This window comes from Xiphias gladius, chromosome 5 (genome assembly GCF_016859285.1).
Source record: "Xiphias gladius isolate SHS-SW01 ecotype Sanya breed wild chromosome 5, ASM1685928v1, whole genome shotgun sequence".
NCBI lineage: Eukaryota > Metazoa > Chordata > Actinopteri > Istiophoriformes > Xiphiidae > Xiphias > Xiphias gladius.
Window position 1 is genome coordinate 20691122 of NC_053404.1, and position 24292 is coordinate 20715413.

At 46.5% G+C, this 24292-nt stretch overlaps 1 protein-coding gene across 6 annotated transcripts in view; it reads right to left on the minus strand.

The window, feature by feature from the left end:
• rnf152 (ring finger protein 152) overlaps positions 1-13243 on the minus strand; it is a 50055-nt gene extending 36812 nt beyond the window's left edge. For 2 of the 6 annotated variants that reach the window (XR_005707482.1, XM_040127129.1), the window contains exon 1: positions 12977-13239. The gene's annotated coding sequence lies outside the window, so the exon portion shown is untranslated. Of the gene's footprint in view, positions 1-611; positions 631-11649; positions 11720-12976 lie in introns of those variants that run through there. The other 4 variants (XM_040127135.1, XM_040127130.1, XM_040127133.1 and 1 more) reach the window with 3 other exon arrangements.
• Positions 13244-24292: the final 11049 nt, after the last annotated feature.

A 24292-nucleotide genomic window follows, 5' to 3' on the forward strand; every position in this document is an offset into this window, starting at 1 on the left:
ACCCACGGCGCCTAGCTCAGCCAAGCCACCACTGCACGCCAAGTTTTTATGGAGATGGCTTTCAAATTCAGTCTCCGAATCAAATCCGATAGTGAAATTAGACAGAGGCGGGGAGGTATCTGCTTCCCTGGCCGGCAGATAAAACCAGATCCAGGTTTTTTAAAAAAAAAAAAAAGGTAAATAAACGTATGTTTCATGGCCTCCATAAAATCAATAAGTCACCACCTGCCGCCTGTGTTGGTATCCCTTTTCTCCCGATGCTCTCATGAAGAGTGTCTGTCAGAGATTGTGTCGTGTCCCCGTAATAAATAACGAAGGCGTGCGCGAGCCTAGCGAGGCAGGCAGCGCCGGATGCTGGGGTACCAGAAAAGTGGGTCAGGTGTCTAGTTGATGCCACGCACACCGAGGGTAGCTGGGTGTTCGGCCCAATCCGAGAACGGCAGTCGAAGGACGGATGCTTGTAATTTTTTTCACTCTTTAATCTGTATGCAAAAATCAGTTCCACCTGAGGCGAGCGGCGCGTTAAGCTCCGAGCGGGACGAGTGTGTTGGCTGCAGTTCATCGTCCCTTTTATCAAAAGGTCGAGGGGGTCAGGTGCAGAGTTGTGTCACCTGTGTTGCGTTGTAAATGACTCCCGGGGGGCTGGTGTAGCCTCTGCCAATACATCATTCACTGTGCTGGGGGGTGGGGTGGGACCTGGGGGGTGGGGTGGGACCTTCGCAGCTCGGTGGTGTTACACAGGCTCATCCGTCTAAAAATACCACACATCCATTACCCTCTATATCTACCTCTCAGTGGACCCCCCCACACACACACACATCATGTGGACCATCATGTTGACCATCATGTTAATCCCGGCGTTTACGATGTGTCGTCATAAATCGACCATGAACCATTCAGCTCGTCAGTCACATCGGGATCATTTGAGGAATGGCGCACCACGCCCTTGTCAAATTAAAACAACAACAATTATCACGGCAAAAGTTACAAAGGGTCTCCTCTGGTCTTTTTGCTCGCTCGTAAAAGCCAATCGCACGAGGTTTATGAACAAAAACAACATTTATTAACGCCTCTGAGAGCCTCATGCTACAGGTCAGCGGCTTCACGATCTGGGTTCTGACCACGATGACCACAACAACACGTGCAGAGTCTATGATTTGTCTCGCACCGCGACGGCCCGTGTGCTTTGCGAATACTGCAGTCGGTTATTTGTGGATATTTACCTGCATGGGCAAATTCTACTGCACTCCAGCCATGTTCAGACAAAAAAAAAAAAAAAAATACAAATCCACTTTAAATAATACAATCATCACTTCGAAGGTATATCAGGCACCAAGACACTGCAGCGCTGGTTGATAAATACAAATGATTTTACACCTGTGGAAAGTTATCACAGAGGCAATTGTTTGCTGGCCCTCAGTGGGACCCTGTGTATTCCGTACACCATTTTCACACATGCTGCGGCAAAAACTACCTGTTCAAAAGGTCTTCGAATTGTCAAAGTGATAAATCTCTGTGAATTATTTATAAGCAATTAGTCTGCTTAAGCCCATTTTAAAATCAAATATTCCAGATCAGAGTCGGTCCTTAAATTTAAGACCAGATCTGGTGTCGTTCTTTTGTGCTCGGAGGCAAAGGTAATCTCAAAACAGGTCCACCGTTAACCCGGCATCGGCGCAGAGGAGTAGAAAGTTGGTGTTTTCACTGGGATTTCAGTAAAAACTTCATGCACTATCATCACATATATTGTTTGGAAAAATATATATTTACACATATGCAACGTCGAAGTTGTATGTCTGCCGTTTGGGCATAATTTGCATACAAATCCGGTTCTCATCAAGAAGTAAACAATACCTTTGTGCAATTGGTGCATTAGGCTATATTTGGGTAAAAGCGTAAAAAAAAAATTAAAATTAAAAAAAAAAAAGGCGTCCATCTTGGGCTAAATTAAGACGAAATCCTCCAAGTCACTAAATGTCACAAAATTCAAAACACAAACGTAATTTGTTCGAACCGATCTGAACTCAGCCCACCCAGCCCGTCGCGGTGCCGCCGCCTCCTCGTCGGCAGGCTAGCCGCAACGAAAAGGCGGCTATATTTCAGACTTGCGGGTTTCTCTCGTTTTGAATTCAGCAAAACAGGACAACAGTTCTGAGAGTAACTTGAGGTGTGACGGCACTTTGCAGTCTCTCCTCGGGGGACGAATCACCCAATGACGCATGTCTGACACCAGAGTGCAGGTGACTCAGAGTAGCAGAGACCTTTGTCCTGGAGGCTGAGCACGCTGCATGAACACTCGAGTGCAGACGACAGCACGAGGCACACACGCCCCACTGAGGCGCTTATCTACCGCGGACCGGACGGATCCCTGCGCTTTATAAACTGCAACAATCTGTACGTAGGTGAGGAATAATCTATAGCGATAAACAAACCAGAGTTCATGCACGTTCACTTAGTCTTTCCCGTCTAAAATGAAACATGGATGTTTGAACACAAGAACGTAACACTGAAGCCCCGCACGTGTCCTCTTGCGGCTGTGTTTTGACGGAGCCGTGACGTCAACCGCGTCGCACACAATGATGCAGCCACCAATAGTGCGCCACACGCAGCTGGCATGTCCACAGGACCACACTGATTTCACGGGGCCCGCAGCAAGGTCTCTTCACATAATTGCGCACTCGCATACCAAGGCTAAGTCCTTCACTTGGTGCCTTCTCTCATAAGTACGCGTCCATCAAAGGCAACAGCGCCTAAAAGGGTCCTTTTCATAACAACATTCTAATTTAGGATATTCCACTTCCAGGGCCATGGCATTGTGCGTGCGGGCTCTCTGGCATGACCTACCGATGCACTTCCTTGCAACCGAGACACCATCAGTCTAAACGTGCAGAAACAATTAGCCAATTAGCCGACGAGTCCATCCACAGGACGAATTGCTCTGCAACTGGTTTTTTTGATCCTCGTTGCAGCCATTCTTCGAGCAAAAATGTCAAATATTCTCCGGTTCCTCTCAAACAATTTGAAGACGTAATTAATGTCCATAAAAGGCGTTCGGTTTTACCTGTAAACTGCCGATGCTCCGTCCGCGTCAGGCACAGAGTGAAATCCCCTCTGCGGATCCAACTTTTCTTCTTCTCGCGGACTTGTGAGATGGATTGCGAGAGCGAGGTGCAATGATTTCCCTCTGACAACGGAGGATGAATTAGCCTTCACCATCCGTCACTGTTTACAATCCATCCCGCAAACGGAAACAACAGCGTCTACAACACCGGGGAGACGATGATTGATTCAAATTGGATCCTTTTCAGGAATCCCGGGCAGGAGAAGAAAGAAGCAGAGCCAGATGCCACAAACAACCGCCCCCCACAAAAAAAAAAAAAAAACATTAAGGATAGACGAGTCAGCAGGTGTATCAATATGCCTGTATGTATGCATGCAAGTCATTTTAGATAGAGCAGCTAAACAAATCGAGTGTCAGGCAGCAGAAAAGGGAATCACAGCAGTATCAGCTCACAAGCCTGCTGCAGACAATCAAATCCTTGATCTCAGGGAACTAAAAACACAACGGAACTGCATTAAATAAGACGTCTACTGATGTGTGCAATTCTCTGGAAGCGTCTCCATTTGTGGGATAACCTTAGAGGTCCGACACCGAGTTTTTTTTCTGTCATCTTCCCTCAATTGCCACTTTAAACCTCATCCGCTTCTAATCTCTCCCTCTTGTTTCCTTCTCTTTTTTTTTTTCTTGTGGCGAATCAAATCTACCCCGGCAGTGCAGCGCTGCTTTTCAGCCCGCCCGTTCACCCTCTCCTCCCGCTGAAATTTTTTCTTCTTCTTCCTCCTCCTCCTTTTTTCTCCTCTACCCCCACTGGCAGATATGGAGACCTTACCTCATTACAGAAGGTCAACGCTGGCACCCCGTCAGCTGTCAGGAGGCTCTCAAAAAGAGCTCGAAATTGATTCATCACCAGCAGCTCTCTCAGGGGGCATCATGTGACAAACATTGTGAATAAAAATGGACAGATGCTGAGCGACGAGGAGAGGGAGGAGAGATGAAGGCCACAGCGAAGAGCTCATCATAAATTCTGAACAATCAGAGGCAGCATGGGTGGTCGGTGCCAGTAAGGGCTGAAAAATGCATTGATAATAATATTGTATAATAACAGGAGACTTATGTTGCTGACAGACTTAAATCCACAAGTCATCCCTTTTTCCAGTCAAAATTCGTGTCAAACTGGTTCTGAAATGAACTATCCGCATTTTTTCTTGTACATTTTGTTATTAAAAGATAAATTTTTAGACATTTATCAAATTTGTCGTAAGTTATTTTTCTTTCAATCAACTACAGCGGAATTAAGGTTTGATGAGCAAGGACCAAGTTTAGGAGGATGTATTCGGACGGCAAGAGAACATGTAAAGTGCAACAAAACAGTGACAAGGGAGGGGGAAAACCAAAAAAAAAACAAAAAAAAACATGCAGTTTGTGATCCATTTCAAATTTATCTTCAACTGTGCTGGCACTGCTTTCAGCAATGTCATGGTAGTATGTGTAATGGAACAGGGTCACGGATTTGCGACGAGGTTTTGAATGACATTTTTAACTCAGCTTCTTCTTATACCTTGGACGTTTTGATGTGGGGGTTTCTTATTTAATTTGAGATGACGCAATCTTGGATCTCAGGACTTTATTGTTTAGTTTTATGATGCATATCTTGTGTTTTGTCTTTTAACATCTTGGGAGCGTGTTGGAAACGGATGTTAACCCTTGGATTTTTGTGTGTGTGTCTGCAATCCGTCCAAATGTCATTTTATCAATATTACTATTGGATGACTTTAAAAAAAAAAAAAAAAAAAAAATCTAATAAATGTATAGGTGAATGGAGGGGGTGAAATTTTTTCTGCTTGCAAAGGGAGGCATGAAAGAAAAAGTTTGAGGACTACTGGACTAATAAATTATTGTTTCAACACTGGGTCTCATTCCCAAAATGTCACGTCTAAGTATTTGGACAAAAAAAAACAAAAAAAAAGAATTGATATTCGAACTTCAACGTAAAATGGTGAATGACATTCGTAGCTGAAAGTGGCCACAGATTGTACGTTTACATTTAAGAACATGCAAGGACTAGATATCATCAACAAGCTCGATTTGGTTCATCTTGCGAGAAAAGGAACCAGTCTGGACTCCTCATAAATGTCAGCCCTCAGAGACCAAACACAGTATCCTCTGTTGATACCAAAGTTTAAACAGGTGCGGTTAAAGTGCTGTGTGGACGAGAGCCAACAGTCTCACGGGCCGCCACTGGCTCTGCTTATTTGTCGTCTTAACGTCGAGCACAGGTAGCACCGAAGTAAACAAACGGTCCTTTTCCATGGTTTTCACGTCTGTGTGAACAAGCGTTTCAGTCTTTCCCCATCACTTCCCGTTTAGAGTTTCTAGACCTGGCCACTTCCTCCTCTGAACCTTATCTTTACACAGGAACAAACTCACGCTGCAGATGGCGATTGTGAAATTGAAAAGAAAAAAAAAGCGATCAAAACAGCGATGAGGACGTGGAGACACGGAATGCTCGAACTCAAGTTGTTGATGAGGCACCATTTATAAAAGGGTTTATAAGCTGTAATGAACGGACACAGTAATGGCTAAGAAGTCATTTACTAATGCTTTATAGATCAGTTATGAGCCACTCATAGGAACAACTTTTGGGTTGTCCACCAGACGTCCTGCAGCTCTTTTTCAGAAGACGAGTGGTCAAACAGTCCTTTGGAGAGGTCTCCGTGATGAATTAAAGAGTTAAAAACACTGGCAAAGTGTTGGGCTGGAGGAATAATTCCTCTTGTTCTTATTATTGGTGAACAACTGATCTATTAAAGGATTAGTGCTATAAAGCTATTTTTCGTCATTTAAGAACCATTAATGAATAGTGCCTCGGAAAGTGGTACCAAAACAATTCTGAAATGCTAGAACAGACAAAAACAGAAAGATAACTGTCTGAACTTTGGGCAGAAGGAAAAAAAAACTGAATCATTATGGTAAAACTCCTGACACAAATTACCCGAGATCCTGTAAAGGCTGCTTTCTCCCAACAGATGGGAACCAATTAGCCACCTGACTCCCGGAAAACACTCGGGCAGTCGCGTGGAGCCAAGATGCAAATGAAGCAGAGGGAAAGGTGGAAGCAGACCTGTCTTGGTAGAGGAGAAATTAATGAAGGAGACAGCCGAGGTGCAGTTTTGGAAAATGAAAAGAGAATAAAGTGGGAAATGATGTATGGAGGGCATGCAGAGCTGGGCCGAAAGTCTCCGGAGAGGTTACAGAAACAACGAGCTGGGGGCGAAAATATCTGTTGATGGAGAACGTCGTCCTAATCCTGCAGGCGGTGAATCCTCCGTCAGCTGACATTAACATCAGCTCGACATGTTCAATTTGAGGCTAACATGAAATCATTGATCTAGTTAATGAACAACTTGTCATATTTATTTAACCGATGCACTGAATAGACCAGAGGCTGCAAGAACTGTACGACGTCACAACTTTCAAATCAGCCTCTACTGAGGTCAAACCGTGCTCCACAAAATTTAAGCAGAGTCAAGTCTTGCCCATTCTCCATCACACGTAGCTGTGGACAGCTGGTATTTGAAAAAATGTTTTAAAAGGTTCGGGAACGGACGCATCGAAAGTCACACCTCCTGAGCTTGACTGTGTGTTTTCTATGCTTATCAAGGTTTTAAGAGGGATTTACAAGACGAAACAGTAACGGTAGGGTTATAGTTGGACAGCATGTTAGCTAATCTGAGTGTTGTCTAAACCAAAAACCGAACCAGGACCCTGCTAAACCAGCATGAGGTTGACATTTTGGGTTTTTAATGCTGATGTTAGCATTTAGCTCAAAGTACCACTGTGACTGAGTACAGCCTCAAAGAGGTTAGCATGGCTGCAGACTCTTAGCCTTGTTTGACATATACATAAAGATGACAGAACCTAAATTATCTTTTAGTCTTTTCACATTTGTGCAGGAAAAATATGATGATGATGATGATGATTATTATTATTATTATTAATGACCAAACTTGAACAAAATATCTAATTTTTATTATATGGCCCAGTCCAACATGAAATCATTCAACACATCTGAAAGCATGAAAATCACCACAGCTGAACAAACAAATTACAAAAATGTGAAGAATGATCTAAAACCTGCAAGGGACTAAAAAAAATAAATAAATCAATAAATAAGCTGCCCGTTTCAATTTGTCACAGAATGAAGCTGCAACCTTTTCTGATGCCAAACTCCCAGAAAATCAGATTAGAATTTGGACAAGTTAAGCTCTAAAGGACAATATCAAAAAAGGTATGAACTAGGGCTGCCCCCCTGAAAGTCGGTGAGTCGAATCATCCGCCAGGCACCCCTCGGTCGACCGAGACTCTTCCAGTCAGTGTGCAGTAAAACGGCTAGAAGTTTACAGAAATGCACAGGGATAACATTGCCATGAGGAATTATAAATCAGAGCAATCATGAATATGTTTTTATGATATACATTATGTATATCTCCACTAGGCCCGTCCCATGCACGGCGCCAACAGCATCGCAGATTTCACTGCACTAGACGTGAGGCCTGTGAATATTATTGAGGGTGCGGGATCTAAGAGGCTAATGGAAACTCTGGAGCCGGGGTAAACTGTCCCTAAAAGAGGCAGCATTACGAATGCAGTGGTGGCAAAATATGACACAATGAGAGAGGGGGCTATGGAGCAAAATTAAGCACAGGGCAGCAGTTTAGTTTCTCTACCAACCTTTTGAAGCTTACATGCCAGCGACTGCCCATTTCATCACAGATGACTGGTGACTGGAGTCGTTTGTTTTAGAAAACAAAAGAGACGAGAGAGAGAGAGAGAGTCACGCCGCAGAAAACATTGCTCAAAGACTGAGCGAAGGCATGGATGCGTATGACATTCCAGGAGGAAACACGGCAAACGCGATGCTGTGTTTCAAGACATGTTAACCGCCGATCCGTCCCGGGGAACTGCGCCGGGGGGGGGGGGTTCGTTGCGCAGGGCACGGCCCAACAGAGGTACCCGGTCTGTCACACCACAGCAGCTGTGAGGCATCTGGTCGGTCACCTCAAAAAAAGAGCTTGACTGAACCAGATACACGAGCGCTGCCCGTCTCATTACTCTGACAAATCCATGTGGTAGCCCCACATTATATGTCGGCCATTCAAATAGGCCGAAATTCAAATCTTGCCTCACATGCAGCCGTCTTTTATTTATTTCTAAAAGTTCCAGTGACTCCGTTGCACATGACTGTGTTAATGTGGGCGAAATCATCACTGAAACTGAAAAAAAAAAAAAAAGGAATTGTCGAATCTTCGTATTCAGCAGCCAAAACCGGTTCGACTGACAAAATACTCAGTCGGGTACGGCCCGAGTAAAAATGTGCCTAAAGCTCTTTGCCTCGGCAAACTCAAAAAAAGGCATTTTTTTTCCTTCATTCCTTCTAACTGCTCACACGAGGTCTGAGGCAGCTGTTGGAAAAGCCAAGTAAATATTAGTAAGTGTAGGGGATATAAAGCGACATGTTCCCCCAGGGATTCAGTCGCCCTCGCTGCAACGGCTGAGTCCTGCAGGTCTGCATAATCTCGCGCTCTTTCCAAGGACAGGGACGTTGGCTGTTGCTACAAACTATGCGCCTTTAATTTGAAATCTCAATCGATCCTGCTTCTGTTCCCCACAAGGCTTGTTAACATGTCACGGGCTCCTCTTTGAAAAAAAAATTGCTGTTACAACATCACAATATGAATTTAAAAAGAACGGCTGATTTCATGGACAAGGAATGGAGGAAAAAATAATAATGCAATTTAAGACATTTGGATGCCACCTGACATTATCTTACACTATATGGCCAAAAAGGATATGGACACTCAAACTTAACACCCACTTGTGACTGTTGAGCGTCTAACTCCCAGAAAATGGGCATTAATCTGCAGCTATAAACAGCCTCCGCTCTTCTGGATTCAGTCTCTCTGCCAGGATTTGGAACCCGGCTGCAGGGATTTGCTCCCATTCAGCCACAAGGGCATTAGTGAGGTCCAGCACCGATGCTTGGGTTGATAAGGTCCGGCTCACAGTTCATTATCGTTATCATTATCATTCTTCCACTTCATCCCAGGGGTGCTGGATGGAGTTTGGGGTCAGAGCTCTGCGCAGGCCATTTCTTTATGGTAAAGAACCTTTAAGTGCCTTCCCCGGACTGCTGCCACAAAAGTTGGAAGCACACCATTATTTAAAATATCACTTCACTTGTTTTACGCCATGAATAAACAGCCCCGGGCCAAAAGTACACCCTGTCTGCAAACTTTTGCTCATATAATGTGTCTTATCTCGCTCCTGCCGAGGTCCACGGGGGAGTTCGGGCAAATGTGGGAACACATCCCAAGTTAATCACCTGTCTGTAACAAATTGAGTGACACAGTCGGAAAAAAAAAAAAAAAAAAAAGAGCACAACAAAAGGTTGGGTGCGCCGCAGAGCTGTTGCATTCGATTGCATTATAGTGTACAGCTGTTCGTGAAACCCCGTGCGCCCCGCCCCTACACTAAAGTCCTTCGGCTTTAACATACGTCGACTACGTTATCTTGTTCCGACAACTTGCGCAAATGAAAGCTACCGATGCATTTTGATGACTGTGATAACCGACTTCTCTGCAGCTCCAGACCTTTGCTCTCTCTCACACGGTTGCCCATTTTGCTTAAAAACAAAGAGTGCAATGTTTGAGCCAAATGCCTCAGCAGATTTGAATTTTACAAGGAGCCCAAATCTACGAGGGGGCTTAGGAGAACATCTACTGTTTTTCTGTTTGGTTTATTTGTCCAGGTAAGAATGATCCCACTGGGACTCAAAGGTCTGAAAATGTTTTTCGTCGTCCAAGCATTAGGAGCAATAACAGATAAGCTTTTATGTTTGAAATCCTGCCTTTAATCTCAAACTGTTTAAACACACTAATGGCCCGGTCAAATCCATCGCGTTTCACTTTAAGTGCCGGGTGCACTCGGATTTGTTTTGACTGCCTGCCCTTCACTGCCAAAGCCTCTAACCTGGCGGGCTGACAGGTTGCCACAACGCCGTCCAGTAAATAAGCAACTTAGGAACACATGTGACTGTTGTTCGGAGGAATGGCTGATAATCCACAGTTGTTAACAAAGCAAAGACAAAATATGCAGCAGTGTAAACCTTCCTCCCTTAGTTTGGTCCGAAAAAATGTAAACTGTACTCTGGGAAAAATATATATCATTTATCTCTCAGTAGTGGAAGTACAACATTGTGCCTGAATGCCTACACCGTCTGAACTGTCTGTCCGGCTGCACTCAGTTTGACATCCTGTTGTTATCGCGGAGCTGTTTGTACTTGTTACTACATCGTCTCCCCGTGAGTCACCAACACTCTTGTTATTGCACTTGAACGCACCGTGGAGGCCATGCACACGGTGAAAAGGGCCACATCCCAACTAGGGCTTGCACCCGATCTCACTGTCCATTATTGTTCCATTTCAAATCCCTTAACTATTGAATTGAAGTGACCATCACGACCAAGCAGAGACAATGACACCGAGCGGGCGAAGCGGGCAACTGCCCTGAAGCCACGAAAGCTACAGTCTCACTGTTTGCCAACCGGTTTATGCTCATTTAACTGTAAATTTCTTTGGAAATGTTCTCGACTCAGGCACAAAAATCAACCTGTGTAGCCTTGGGGGGGGGGGACTCCAGCAATCTCATGTTGTATTTCTATAAAGCTGCGGAGCTTGAAAAATGACTGAAGCGATTAATCAGTAATCAAAATCTTTGCCAGTTAGTTTTCCGCTGCTGATCGCCTAATCGGTTCAGCTCCAAACACAGCCACCCACCCGGCGCTGTTCATTAAACCCCCCACGTCTGGTGAACGTCCACGTCTTTCAAACTCCATGCTTCGAGTTTGTAACTCGGGAGATGCTAAACAGCCTGAGCAGTGCTGATCTTGGCTTGTACATCGCCCCCCCCCCCCTCAAAGCAGGTCGTACTTTATTACCCAGTCTTGAGGCTCAGTCTCTAGAGTGTCAAAATCGCCTCGTAAGACCTTATTTTCTTCATTTTGTGCTTGTAAGTTGCGTATACCTGCATTCATTTGTGTTTAATCAAATTACCCCACAGCACAGAGAAACTGTACACGCTGTAAATAAAGGCAGAGAAAACTGTGGGACACTAGGGGCCCAGCAGCTATTTCTCGCCCCTGGGCCTTCTGGCCGGCTAATCCGGCCATTGTCACAAATTCCCCAGGCCCGCGGTGACGTCTCCGAATTCCTCGTTTTGTCCAAACAACACGCCGAAACCCAAAGGTATTCAATTAACGACAAACACCTCCCATCTGACGGGCTGGAACCAGAAAATGTTTTTCGGCATTTGTGCCTCGAGCCCTTAACCGGAACCCACTTGCATTTCCACGTCACTGCAGACAGCTACTGGTTTACAAACGTCTGTTGTAGATTCCCTTTGTTCCGGCGGAGATTTCTTTTCAGTTACAGTACAGACCATGCTCAAACCCCACTGCAGCGGGGCCAACGTGGAACCGAACCAGACAATTCGCTGTCATCTACTGGCCAGCGTGGCCAGAAGTAACTCACCTGGAAGGATGTCATCTTCTATATGCCTTTATCAGCGCGAGACACAAAGGCAAAAAGGCACCACAGGGAATGATTTACGGACCGGGGCGGCTCACAGAGCAGTAAAGGTTTAGTACTTGCAGAACAGGAAATCAAACCGACATAAACTCTCATTCGGACACAGAAAATCCTGCAGGCCATTAAGTTGGGAGAGAATTAAGCAGGAGTTGACACATCCTAAATGTTGGATGAAGTCCAGCTGCAGCAAATCAGGCTTTAAAATGAAGCGGGGGGGATTACAAGGCTTTTGAGGAAGAAGAAGAAGAAGAAGAAGAAGAAGAAGACCTAAATGCAAATGTAAGGGGAAATGAGGCACGCAGAATTCACAGGGCGCAACCAAACTTGAAATTCAGATAACAACTGGCCAACAGCATGCATTCATTTAACAATCTCCTGTCTCCTCCTCATTTCACCCCCATTTTTTTTTTTTATAAACTAAAACAAGGAGCACAGCATCAGGCAGAACATGGTCGGCCTGTGGCACAGCTGGAGCGGCGATCACCTCTAACTCTGCACACACACACACACACACACACAAAGCCACCTCCATTCCACTATCGTCCTTGCACTTAACACTCCAGAGGTGGTTTTTTTTTCTTTTTCTCAGCTTTTTAATTCTACACTTAAAAAAAAGACAAAAACATGAAAACAGATGACAATGGAAGGAGCTGGCTGGAGGGTGTCCAAGTAGCCCAAGTGTCACTAAACCACTAAAAAATAAAAATAAAAAATAAAAAAACTCCTTCTCGCTTATTATTCCTGTTGATGAGAAAGCAGGAGTAAGGTCAAAGTTTACTTTACTGGCTCTCTCCGAACCGGACCCGGTCACCCGAGCCGTGGGTGGCGATGACACCGGTGCCCACCGTCGCCGTGGCCGGTCGGGTGGCGAAACAGCGACGGGAAACAAATCGGAATCGGACGAGGCGGTGTCGACCTCTACGACCCGGCGTCGCGAGCCATCGAGCCGCAGTAGGTGCAAGGTAAAAAAATAAAAAATAAATAAATTAAAAAAAATAAATAAAATGAAAATTCAGTGGAAATAAGACTAAACGAGACGTTTCACCTTAATTAGTGCCGTAATCGTCTGCACGACTGACTGAACACAATGCGCACGCAAAAGTGTGCGGACAAAAGCCGAGCAGGAGGGATGCTGCTCCCACCTTTCACGGCCAAACAAAGCGACCCCCCCCCCGTCGCAAATAACTTTGTTGCGTTTCCTCGGCGCTCCGAAGCCCTACGGCGAGACGAGGAACCACAAATCGTCGTTTTGAGACCGGGGAGCGCTCACCGTCTTGTTGGTTCCTCTGCCGGTCCTCGGGCGCCTGCTCCCCGCCGCTCCTCCGCACGTTCAAACGGGGCAGCGGCAGCGGTTTGCGAAAGTGTTGTCGCCTCGGCTGGTGGGCGGCGTGGCGGTTCGCTCTGCTCTTCCTCTGTGTGGAACCAGCGAAAGCGCCGTAGAGCCCTCCCACTCCTTCCACTGGCGCTCCGCCGACGCTCAGCCTCCCTCTGAAAGCGGATACGCCGTCTCACCGTGGCAGGAAGAAAAATCACGCGTGAGCGCGCGTTACGGGGTGGGGGGGGCGGCTCCGGGGTTTTCTGGGTAAGACCCGCAGGCCGGGCGTGACGCGACGTGAGTCCGGCGCTGGGCGGCCCGAGCAGGCAGTCCGGGAGTCCCGCCGCACCGCCGCGCTCCGCGGGCTTCGGTGGCTCTGGCTGCACTGCAAAAAGTGCCCGGTAGTCCCGGGCACGGTTTTGGAGTCGCAACAGAGGCGCCCGCAGGGGGAGCACAGTCTGTCCTCTTTGGGCTGGCTGCCATTTTTAAACCAATATGTTCCTGTCCTCATGGGACCTTTCCATGCTTTATGTTTGCCCCAGTGTCATAACAGAGAGGTGCACGAGGCCCAGTTGTCCCTCCTGATGCCCAAATTTCCCCTCTGATTGACCCGGTTTCCCCCTCTGGTCATCCAAGTGCCCCTTCTTGTCGCCCAGTTGTCCCCCTGATTGGTCCGAGTGCCCCTCATTTCACCCGAAATGCCCCCGCGGTTACCCGTGTGTGTGTGTGTGTGTGATTTTCTGTTGCAAAAATGTATCCCTGGCTGGTGCCCCCCCCCCCCGATCAGCCTCATTACCGCCCCCAAGGAGGTTACGTAGTCACCCGCGTCTGTTTGTTTGTTGGCTCATTTGTCGGCAGGATTGCGCAAAAAAGTACCCAACCGGTTTGCACCGAACTCGGTGGAAGGGTGGGGCATGGGAGGAACCCGTTAAATTTTGGTTCAGATCCAGATCATTTCCCATGAATTTGATTTTTCTTCCTCTGATGTCTGACGTATGTTCTTTGACACTGGCCTCGGCGGAGGCCTGCGCTCTACTGAGCCCATTTTGTGGTTGGCACCTGTGGTCGACCGGTTGCCCCTCTGATTGGTCTAAGCGTCCCTTTGGTCCCCTGCGCCCTCTGGTTACCCAAGTGCATTCTGTGTTGCTAAAATTCCCCTCTATTTGGTCCAATTGTCTGCTGTGATCAGCGTACACGCCCCCTCTGGTTGGCCTAAATCCCCCTTTTTTTGTCACCCAAATATCTCTCTAGCTGGCTCAAGTGCCCCTCTTTTCAACCCAAATACCCCTCCGGCCACCCTTTCGCTCCTCCAGTTTCTTCTCTGGTCCAACCAAATTGGCCCAGGGTTCCACCAGATGCCCCCCGACTGGACCAAGTTCCCCTCGGATGGGACAAATACCCTTCTACTTACGACTCAAGTGCAATTGTATTGTGACCTTACAACAAAATTTTTAGCGCATCATACAGAAACTCCTTGACTATCCTTATGGCTGACTCCTGCCCTAATGGGGGGGGAAAGGGCAGAATCTATTATTAGCCCCCCACAAATAGGACCCTCACCATAACCAGCAATGCTTTTAATTTAATACCCAAGTCAGGTCCAAGCCCATATAAGGGCCCAATGAATAGAGGAGGGGGTTCGGGACATAGTATTCTGTTTTCCGGCCCATACGGGGAGATTCAGTTGGATTATGGAGGAATTATGATATATGTCACACAAATTTAATGCGTTTTTTTAATAGAAAACATATCAAACGTATATATATTTTAATCTTAGGAGACCTTCGCGACCCCATCTGCATGGGGTCTCCCACGGAGACGGACAGCACTGCTTTTGTTTCGCGCGTGTTTTCACGACGTACTCCTACATAAGGGGGCCTGTGTCGCCACGATATGTTGAGAGCGACGCCTGAGGCTAACGAGGTCCTTAAAAAACACTTCAACGACTAATTCATTGAATGAGCCGAAAAACATTTGTATGCTAACTCGCCGTGGCCGTCTCCAGACAATCCAGGGTTATAGTGACGGAGAAACCATCAGCGATGCTCAGGTTCGGGCCGCTGCAACCGACTCACTGAGAAGGACACAAAAGTTGTAAAACCACAGGATCACGCAAAATGAATTACGGATGTTTGGAGCATTTTCATACAAATCACGCGCCTTCGCGCTGGTTATTTCGCGCGGATTTCAAGCCTTTTCCCCTTTAAAACTTACGCACTCATTCCAGTGGGATTTCACATGTTTGAGGATTGCTTTGTAGCGACGCGCACATTTGAGGAACCGGCTTGATTTTGCGGCTGTCCGCCTCGACTTTCCCCTCGAAGCACGCTTTTGCCTCTCGTGCACGAGAAGCAATGCATTCAGGAATGAACGTCAGCTCTACATCAAGTGGTTGTAATCAGCAACGATAGCTGAGACAATCAGAGACATCCCCAGCAAAAAATGAGGGACAAAAGGGCACAATCTAAAAGTCCAATTTTAGCTTTAATGATCTTTTACAGTGGGGAATTGATTTTTTTTAATTTTTTTTTTTTTTTTCCAGCTAGCTCACTTAAGAAATGTGCAAGCGCTGCCTCTGAGATAAGTCAAGTTAGGACAGTCTTACCTTATTTCACACCGATTATTCGTAAACCATAGACAAGGGCTTCATGCATTTTAGTCCTGAGGTGCATCAACCCCCGTCATTAAAAAAATAAGGATGATGTCCAATAAAATAGACTAGACAAGAGTCAGACATAGCTGCATTCCCTCATAGGAGATTGAAAAGTAGCAGAAATGATGATAAAGTCGTTATTAATTCCCCGTCGAGTACCACAGGCACACTCTCAGTGCTCCTCTGGGAGCACTGCAGGGGCGTTATGACCGTCTCCTGTGAGTGAAAAAGCTCTGATTTGCTCTAAGAATGATCTCCCCACCATCGCACTGAACACTGTAATTAAATGCGGTGACCAGAGTGTAATTAAAAAGCGGCGGCAGACACCGTTTCGTAAGACTGCGACGCACGCGGGGACAGCTCGCAGTTTGGGGTTAAATTATTAAAGAGAGCCCTGAGGATGCATTTAGCAAGATGCTATATTTATGTGTGTGTGTGTGTGTGTGTGTGTCTGAATACGTTAGAAGCCACCTGGGCTGCAGGCCTGAGCCGCGGTCCCGCTGGAGTTCACTGACGGTATCGCTGCAGTGTAAGCAGCCCTTTGATATATTTGCTTTAATTATGGAGGATATTGAATTTAAATTTGTGATGCATCAAGGCTCTGAAATGGCAACGCGCCCCTGGAGCCCGCGAATTTCTGATACTGCCTCAGGCACCGGGGGAAGTTAAGAAATCGCGTACAGGATTGAGTTGATGAAAATAGATAGATCTCTGAAATGCTAATGTTGACTTTTGGTGCCTAAATCCGGCTGCAGCCCACAAGACACACCATCGTGCTTCGGAGATCAATCGCAAAAAAAAACACACATTCACTTCATTCCGTCGGAGACCAGCGATGCTTTTACTCTGCCCCAATTCCTCGCCCTTTGTTTTCACACAGGAATTACACGAAGCGTGAATGCTGCTCTCCGTCAACATCCATATTCGCTCTGTCCGCCCACATGCAGCCGAGCCGCCGGCAATTAATTAAAGGAACCGCATGCACGGCTCAGCCAGCTTGTCAGGGCCTGCCAGTCATCAGCACGGCATGACAATGATCTGACCATCACCGGCTTAATTGGCATTCGGAGGGCACGCTCTCCTCCTCACTGTAGGCTAAATAAACACGCGGGCAGGCAGGGTGTAACCTTCAGTCCTCATCTGTCTTGATCAATAGCCCTGCAACACCGCGTCCGAGTAACAGCTACGGGAGCGTCTTTAACTCGTGTTTTTACGCATATTGACCCACGCAGCTACGAATTCAAATCAAGGGGGGCTGCCAAGAACAAATACAAAAGTTGGGGTTTTTCCCGATGGAAAATTTGGCTTTGCTAAAAAGGGTGGAAAGGTCATCGTCGGCGGGGGAACAGACAGAGAAGAGGGGGCGTCGGTTCGGCTTCATCACGTACGTTTTCCCCACTTGTGCGGGTATTTAAACCAAACCTTGTCGTAAACATGTCTCTATCTTCTCGGCTATAAACTGAATACGCAATTGCGTATGAATCCCGCAAATCCTTCTTTTTTTTTTAAATATTATTTTTTGTTAAAGAAAGTTGCTGGGAGACATTAAGCCAATGCCCCTGACCCAGTGCAAGGGGGCCCCTCCTCACCGGATAGATCATGTCACGCCAATCAACCTCTCTCTGACCCGGGGGGGGGGGGGCCCACGTCAGCCCTCTTCACTGGATTGACTCGATTGGCACAGGTGCTGCAGCAACTGTGCCAATCAATCATTCTGCTGCCGAAGCACGAGATGATGTGCGACATGATGGCGCCCCCCCCGAAAAACGCAAAGACGCCTCCGTCGCTGCCGGAGGGAAAATTTAGAAAAATGTAGACAGAGAGCAGAGGTCGGGACTCAGGTATGTGTCACGGAGTCATTCGCTGCAAAGGAAGGAAGTGATACCGATACTCTTCCTCAATTCACAGGCGAATACTTGCCGGTTCAGCAGCAGACGCCGAACCGTAAGCTATCTCAACTTGGGTGTGTTTCATGTGCGCCTGTGCGTGCATGCGTCGGCGCAAGGGAGATGACTTAAGGCGGGATGTCGTTCTTGTTCATACTGCGTTTTGATGCGGGTTGTTTTGGTAATGACGTGATTATTGTTGTTATTATTAGGGGGAATCGACAAGTGCTCTTGTGGACTACGAGCAAAGCAGAAATGAGGAAAGAAAGCAAACAATGCCGCCGCACGACCACCAGGCCTGTTAAACAAAAGACTCTTCAAGAAGCTCCTTCGTGGACACTCTCTCCCCAGAGGCCTGGCTAGTTTCCCTGTGTTCTGTCTCCTAATCCTTCTCTCTCTCTCCCTCTGTCTCTCTCTCACACACAAACACACACAAACGGTCAAATAGAAAAAAGGCTTTACAGCTTTATGGAAACCAGAGATTGGCAAGTTCTTAAAGATGAATGTTTGCGCCATTTCATTTTTTTTTTTTTTTTACATGTTTTGAAACGTTTTTTTTTTTTTTGTTGGTTTGTTTTCCTCGTCTTATCTTTTGCCCGGTTTTATTTCTGGCCGTACGTAAGTTAAAAATGATGTTTTGGATTTAATTCTGTCCCTTTAGATGTCCGACTCTTATCGTCAGACAGTCGCAGCTCCTGTTCTGCCGCCTGCTGAGCCGGCAGCGTTGTAGCCAATCAAGTATCGAACTGGAAACTGCAACCGCCAGTTGGGCCACGTGTTTTCTCGTATATTGTACTTCAGTATTTACACGATATTGTCATGGGTAGTTGAGGACCCCAGTCATTCTGGCAGTTCCACTTAAAGGACATTGGAAAGAGAAATTTGTATACATATATATCTATAAATGTATAGTTACTTACATATAGTTTTTAGTTATATTTAATAGTCCTTGTTTATCAAAAACTCTATCAAACCTCCTCCGCGGTCACGTTCACAGGACAATAGAAATCTTCTTTATTACACAAGACTGAATTATTTTTTTCTCCAGTCACCCAAAGTGGGTCGTACTGCTTCATGCCACGGCAGCTACTGTGAAAGTATGTGGTCTAGTTGGATTAGTTAGATTTGGGATGGCTTCAGGACCTCAGGGAAAATAAGTTATGGAAGTTTTTAGTGTCTGAAGACATCACATTGGCATCCAATGAATCACAATGGGCGTTTTTACCAGTTTTTTGTAGTTATAGTCAAAACTAATAATCAGTAGATTGAGAAAAATAATCTGCAGATTATTCAATAACCAAAAAAATTCTTGCCTTAACCGTATGCTGACCTTAATAAAGTTGCCCAACCCTGACTTTCTGGCCTTCTCTGAAAATACCTGTTAAGATTAAAGGACCGTAAAGTAATCAACGACTTCTAATAATTTAAATGATTAAATAATCAGCCACTGTATCGATCCTCTTTCTTGGTCACTTGTCGAAACAGGACAGTGGCAATCTTACTGATCGCACTGTTAAAGTTGAAATTGGCGGGGGATAGTTTGGTCTGGAGAGACGGAGCACTTTTCGTACTCATGGGCGACTTTCTTTTGGTCCCACAACGTTGCAGTCTGAGGGTGTGCTGATGCATGAGTTTGGCCTAGTTCGGCTCATTTATCAACGTGGGTCCAGTTTTAACCTGTCTCATTGCTCAGTATTACGCCCCAACGGCATGTTCTCCGTTCATGCGGAATCCTATTGTACTGTATTTCCATTCTGTGATTCTGTGCACTGTGCATACCGCCGTGAATTTATGTTCTGTTGCGTTTTTGGCTTTTTTTTGGCTGGCGACGTGGTCAGCAGATGTCTCAGCCAGGGTTTGCCACATACTGTAGTGATGTGGACGGGCGACGGTATTTACTCGGAACCTCTGTACATGTTGTAGGACGCCTTATGTGAGAGAAAAACGGGTTTTACACGACGCTGTTTTCTCCAGCCGCTGACACTTGATTGGTTGATGGGTTAACGGGAAAAGACACATGCATTTTCATTTTCCCTCATTGCCTGGTGTGAATGAGTGATAGTGATAAAAACACAGAGCACTTACGTTCCTGGAAAATTAGGCCAGTCGCTGAAAAGAGCAAAATTTCAGCTGTGACGTGGGGGGGGGGCACACTTCTGTGGAAATTTTCACCGGTCCTGTCGACTTTTATACCACAACACATCCACCACCTGGTACCACTTCAGGCTGAATAGATAGTAATTGGGGGACGGGGGGGGTGGGGATGGTGGGGGTGGGTTCTGCTTCTTCCTCTGCACAATTTGAGGCATCAGAGCGGAGTGTGTTACACCGTTGTGCAATTGTGTTCACAAGCGGCAGCGGCACAAAGACAAACTCCCCCCCCCCAAGACTGCAGGGTTTTCAATGAGTAAATAAAGGTTATTGTGATTTTTTTCTCCTGCAAGGATCAGACTCTTCAAAGGAGGCAACACCCCCCCACCACCACCACCACCACCTCCCCCGGCCCTCCTCCCTTTCCCCATTATATAGACTGTGTTTCCTGTGCTTCCGTGGGAGCTTCTAATTGCCTATTGTGCTTGCTGCTCGGCTGTCTGGCTGATGTGCAGTGACAAGCTGCATCCTCGGAAAAGTGATGTGTACTCTGGAGGTTCTCTGGGAAGAGCTTTGTCTGTCTCTCACACGATTTCTCCCCTCTCCCTCCCCCTTCCTCACGTCTGTTGGCGCAATGTAAAGTACATATGTCAATTGGAGGCGTAATGTATGTCGAGTCGGAGCAGAGTTCCCGGGGCGACCGCGTTGAGAAAAAAAAAAAAGTTGAGCAATTTGTCAGCTCGTCGGCAAAAGTTTGTTCAAGGTTGTTCTCAGAAGCCGCGAGCCGTTCTGTTTCCACGCAGACGGGTTGGAAAGTCTCGGAAGGAAAGACAAAATAGTGTGGGAGACGCCTTCTGCTCCCTCTGCGGAGGCATGTCGGTGATATTGTCGCATTCGATTATGTAACATTTTATGTTTTATGTAATATTTTCACATATATACATCCAGTGCAGAGCTGCGTTCAATGGAACAAACGAAAAAAAAAGTCAAAATCACATCGAGGCCCACGTGATTTTTAGATGTTCTGCATGTGAAACAGCAACTTCAGATGCGAAATACAGGCCATTTACATACAGGCACGTGTTGCCGTTTAACACACGTTGTGGCGGCATTTGACACGTGATGATTGGGGTTTTCAAAAAGAAACACCAGATTTCACACGCGAAAACGGGATTTTCATACGCACTTTGTGGGGTTACGTGTTGCAAACAGTATCGCTGACTTCAAAATTGAATGTATTTGCTCAATCGTAGAATAACAACATCGTGCACTGGGAGAGGTTTGCAAAGTGGAAGAAAGCGACAGCCTCAAATGATGTTGAAAGCCTAATAGCTCAGACATGGTGTAAATGGCTACTGAACGTAGCCATTTACAGGTGACGCTCTAAAATTTTTTAAAACCCGGGGGATAAAAGTGCGATTAAATTCTAAGTTTGCTCTCAAAGTCCAAGTCACGCTTCACCAGCTGCGTGGCTGCCGGCTGACCGATGGGGTCCGGTCGCAGTACTGCGGGAACTCTCCTCTTGGGGCAGCCTTTGAATTCGCGTATCCCGCCCGTCATCGCCCATCGTCGAAGGGAACGGAGAAAAAAGAAAGGTCTAACGCGGAGGGGCGTCGCTTCTCTCTCTGCAAAAGAGTTCAAAGTTTTTAAATCAAGACGTCCCGTGGCCTGACTCTGAACAGCGGAAATGGATGCGGTCTGCCAGTGCCGATGGAGCTCTTTACCCTGTCACAGTCCTACTTTGTGATCGAGGCTGGTTAAACATGATAGTTTCCAGCTTTAGGAGTTGAAGCTGTTAGAACCTACCAGTGTATAATGGATTATAGGATTCTGTCTGCATTTGGTGGAGTCGTCAAACTGGGACAGGCCCTGCCGACTTGACCTCAGAGGACCCGGACCCTCAATGGTGACACGGCAAGCGCAGTGATTTTTTTTCTTGAGAAGTGGTTCGCTCCTGGCGAGCCCTTTCAAGGGTCACAGGTGAGAGGTGTACAATTTTCTCGGCCACCGGCGTCACGTGAAAGGGGTCGTGACAGATACGGGCTCGTGGGAAACGGCGATCGTAGCCGCCGTCGCCACGGGATTATTCCAGATTGATGTGGAAATTAGTATTATCGTCCTGTGTTCATGCATTCTTGTGTTCACGCTCGTGTGTTCCCTCATGAACAGACAGACTCTCTGACACTTATTATCTTATAAAGCTCAGCGCACGCCGCTGTGCAATCGGTGTTTCCTTTGTTCCGACAAGCCCCACGGCAGTGAGACATCTCCGTGGCGGATCGCGTCACGTCGGTTTCAGGAGTCGCATTCTTCCCCGCTAAACTTTTAATCACATTCTATCACTACTTCAATCTCGTAAACTTGAAATTTTTGAACGCCGACTTCCGGTATTTGGATCAAGTGGCTCATGAAAAGAATATACGCTGGGTCCGATTTAGTATCTACAGCTGTTATTTTAATGTGTTAGAAACAAATTTAAGTTTCACATCGGACTCAGACGTCAGACGTCAGATCTGTATTATTACAAATTACTTGATCGGGAACTCCCTATTAGATACATAACAGAGTGTAAAACGGGAAATTTTGTGATTTTTTTCCTTTAAATACTCAGAAAATTCCATTAAGTTTTGGTTGGTGGCTATTCAAACAATTTTTTTTAATTTTATTTTTTTGTCTGCAGGGGGGGGGGTCTGGACTCCCGACTTCAGTATGGCTGAAACCCCTTGCTACAGCCCCAATGTCAGGGGCACCAGCACCAGCAAAACAACTGAGCTCAGCACTGCGGAGAGAACAACAATGAGCATGGAGAGATGTCAAAAGGACACAGAGGTAAAGTCAGGCAGCTGCGCAACAACAACAACAACAAAAAAGCCAAGGATGAACTGTACGACACCCACGATTCATCCCGGCTCTCGAATCCAGCAGACTGAAAATGAAGCTCATCCGTTAAATTAGTGCAATCAGGGAAGCTCTCTCAGTGGCTCATCAGAGGGATCTGCCCCGTCCCCCATCTGCTCCCTGCCAACTCCGCTGCAGCGCCGCCTCGGCCTGCAGACCGATGGGCCCCCGCAGGCCTGGCACCAGGCTCAGCCACCATGATGAGGACATTTGCATTTTGAGCATTTGGCCGACACTCATCTCGAGAGTGATTTACAGTTAGGAGGACCTGAGGGCAGAGGCTGACCTTGTGTGAATCACTGGTCCTCTTTGTGCCGCGATGTAAGCTGTGGCAGCATGTGCACATTCGTGTTCTGTGTTCACCGTTATCAGGCAGCGGGAGAGGAGCTGCGGTTTTCCCACAGCGTCATACGTTTTTAAACACTTTGTATCTCTGGAATGAACTAATCAACCTTGAAGCTGAGCACTGACACGCTGAAACGTGTTGCTGGGGCCTGACTAATGAACATGCATATTAGATTGGTGTACTAGCTGGTACTGTTATTTTCCAGTCCATGGTGTACCAAGGATAAAGGGTTGCGTGAACTCGGCTTTGTAAACAGGACTGATAGTTACAGTTGTGCCACCAGTGGTTACTGTTCATTACAGCTGTGCAAATTTTAAGCCCCAATCGACGGTCAGCCACGTTGAAAATCAATAGTCAATACAGCGGCCTCTTTCCATGATAAAAACATTTTTTGAACCACTGGCGTGACCTAAGTCGGCCGCGACATCACATTAAATTAGGGACTTAAAGGACAAATCAAGTACAACACAGGGTCACTCGAATCATAAGTTGAATAATGCAAAATAATGTTGTTTAACTATCTCATTACACAGCGAGAGGCAGCACCTCGTGGCGCCACAGGGTACTGCAGCAGCGGACTGCGGCACATTTTCTGACGGTCGCGCCGCACGACCTCATCTTCCGCGTTGTCAGCTGACGTGTTTTTAAATCGATTAAAATGAATTTTGATGGTAAATCACTGACATACTACCGCACCTACAGCATTTACATTACAACTTAATCAAATGAGCAACGTTTCATCTTCTATAACTTAAAATTTAAAGCGAACTTGATGGTTGCTGGTGCAAAGACTTCTGCATTTGCGGCGTGAAAGTGAGTCGACAGAACTGCTGCTGAATAACAAGAGATAATTATGGGAGAAGGACACGTTGAATGTCCAAGGATTCTCCTAAAACAGTCACTCGTCGGCATGATAATTACACGACCTGAGTCAGAATGACCCGGGCCAGGCGCCCAGGAGCAGCGCTGAGCTGTGCGGTGATTTTGGTGTAGAGTGCAGGTCATTCGATGCTCTGGGACCCAGAAAGTCACACCGAGCATCTCTCTCTCCCGTAGTGTGACGCACAGCATTTCTGAGTGAAACGCAATATTGCGAGTGGGGCAAGGTTACGGGGGAGATTTTGAACAAAACCCTTTAGATTTGATTGGATCGCTCAAGAGAGTCCGGGGCTTAGTGAATACAGCTCATCAGGGAGCCATAGAGGACTGTCCACCAGCACCACCCCCCCCACACACACAGACACACACACCTCCCTTACCACATCCGGAGGAGGGGGACGACGTGTGAGAAATGAATCAAATTCGACGTCAACCATATTCTTCGGAAGCGTGAACAAAAGATATCACTCTACTAGCTACAACCCACGGACTAATGGACGAGAGTGGTTTCATATGAT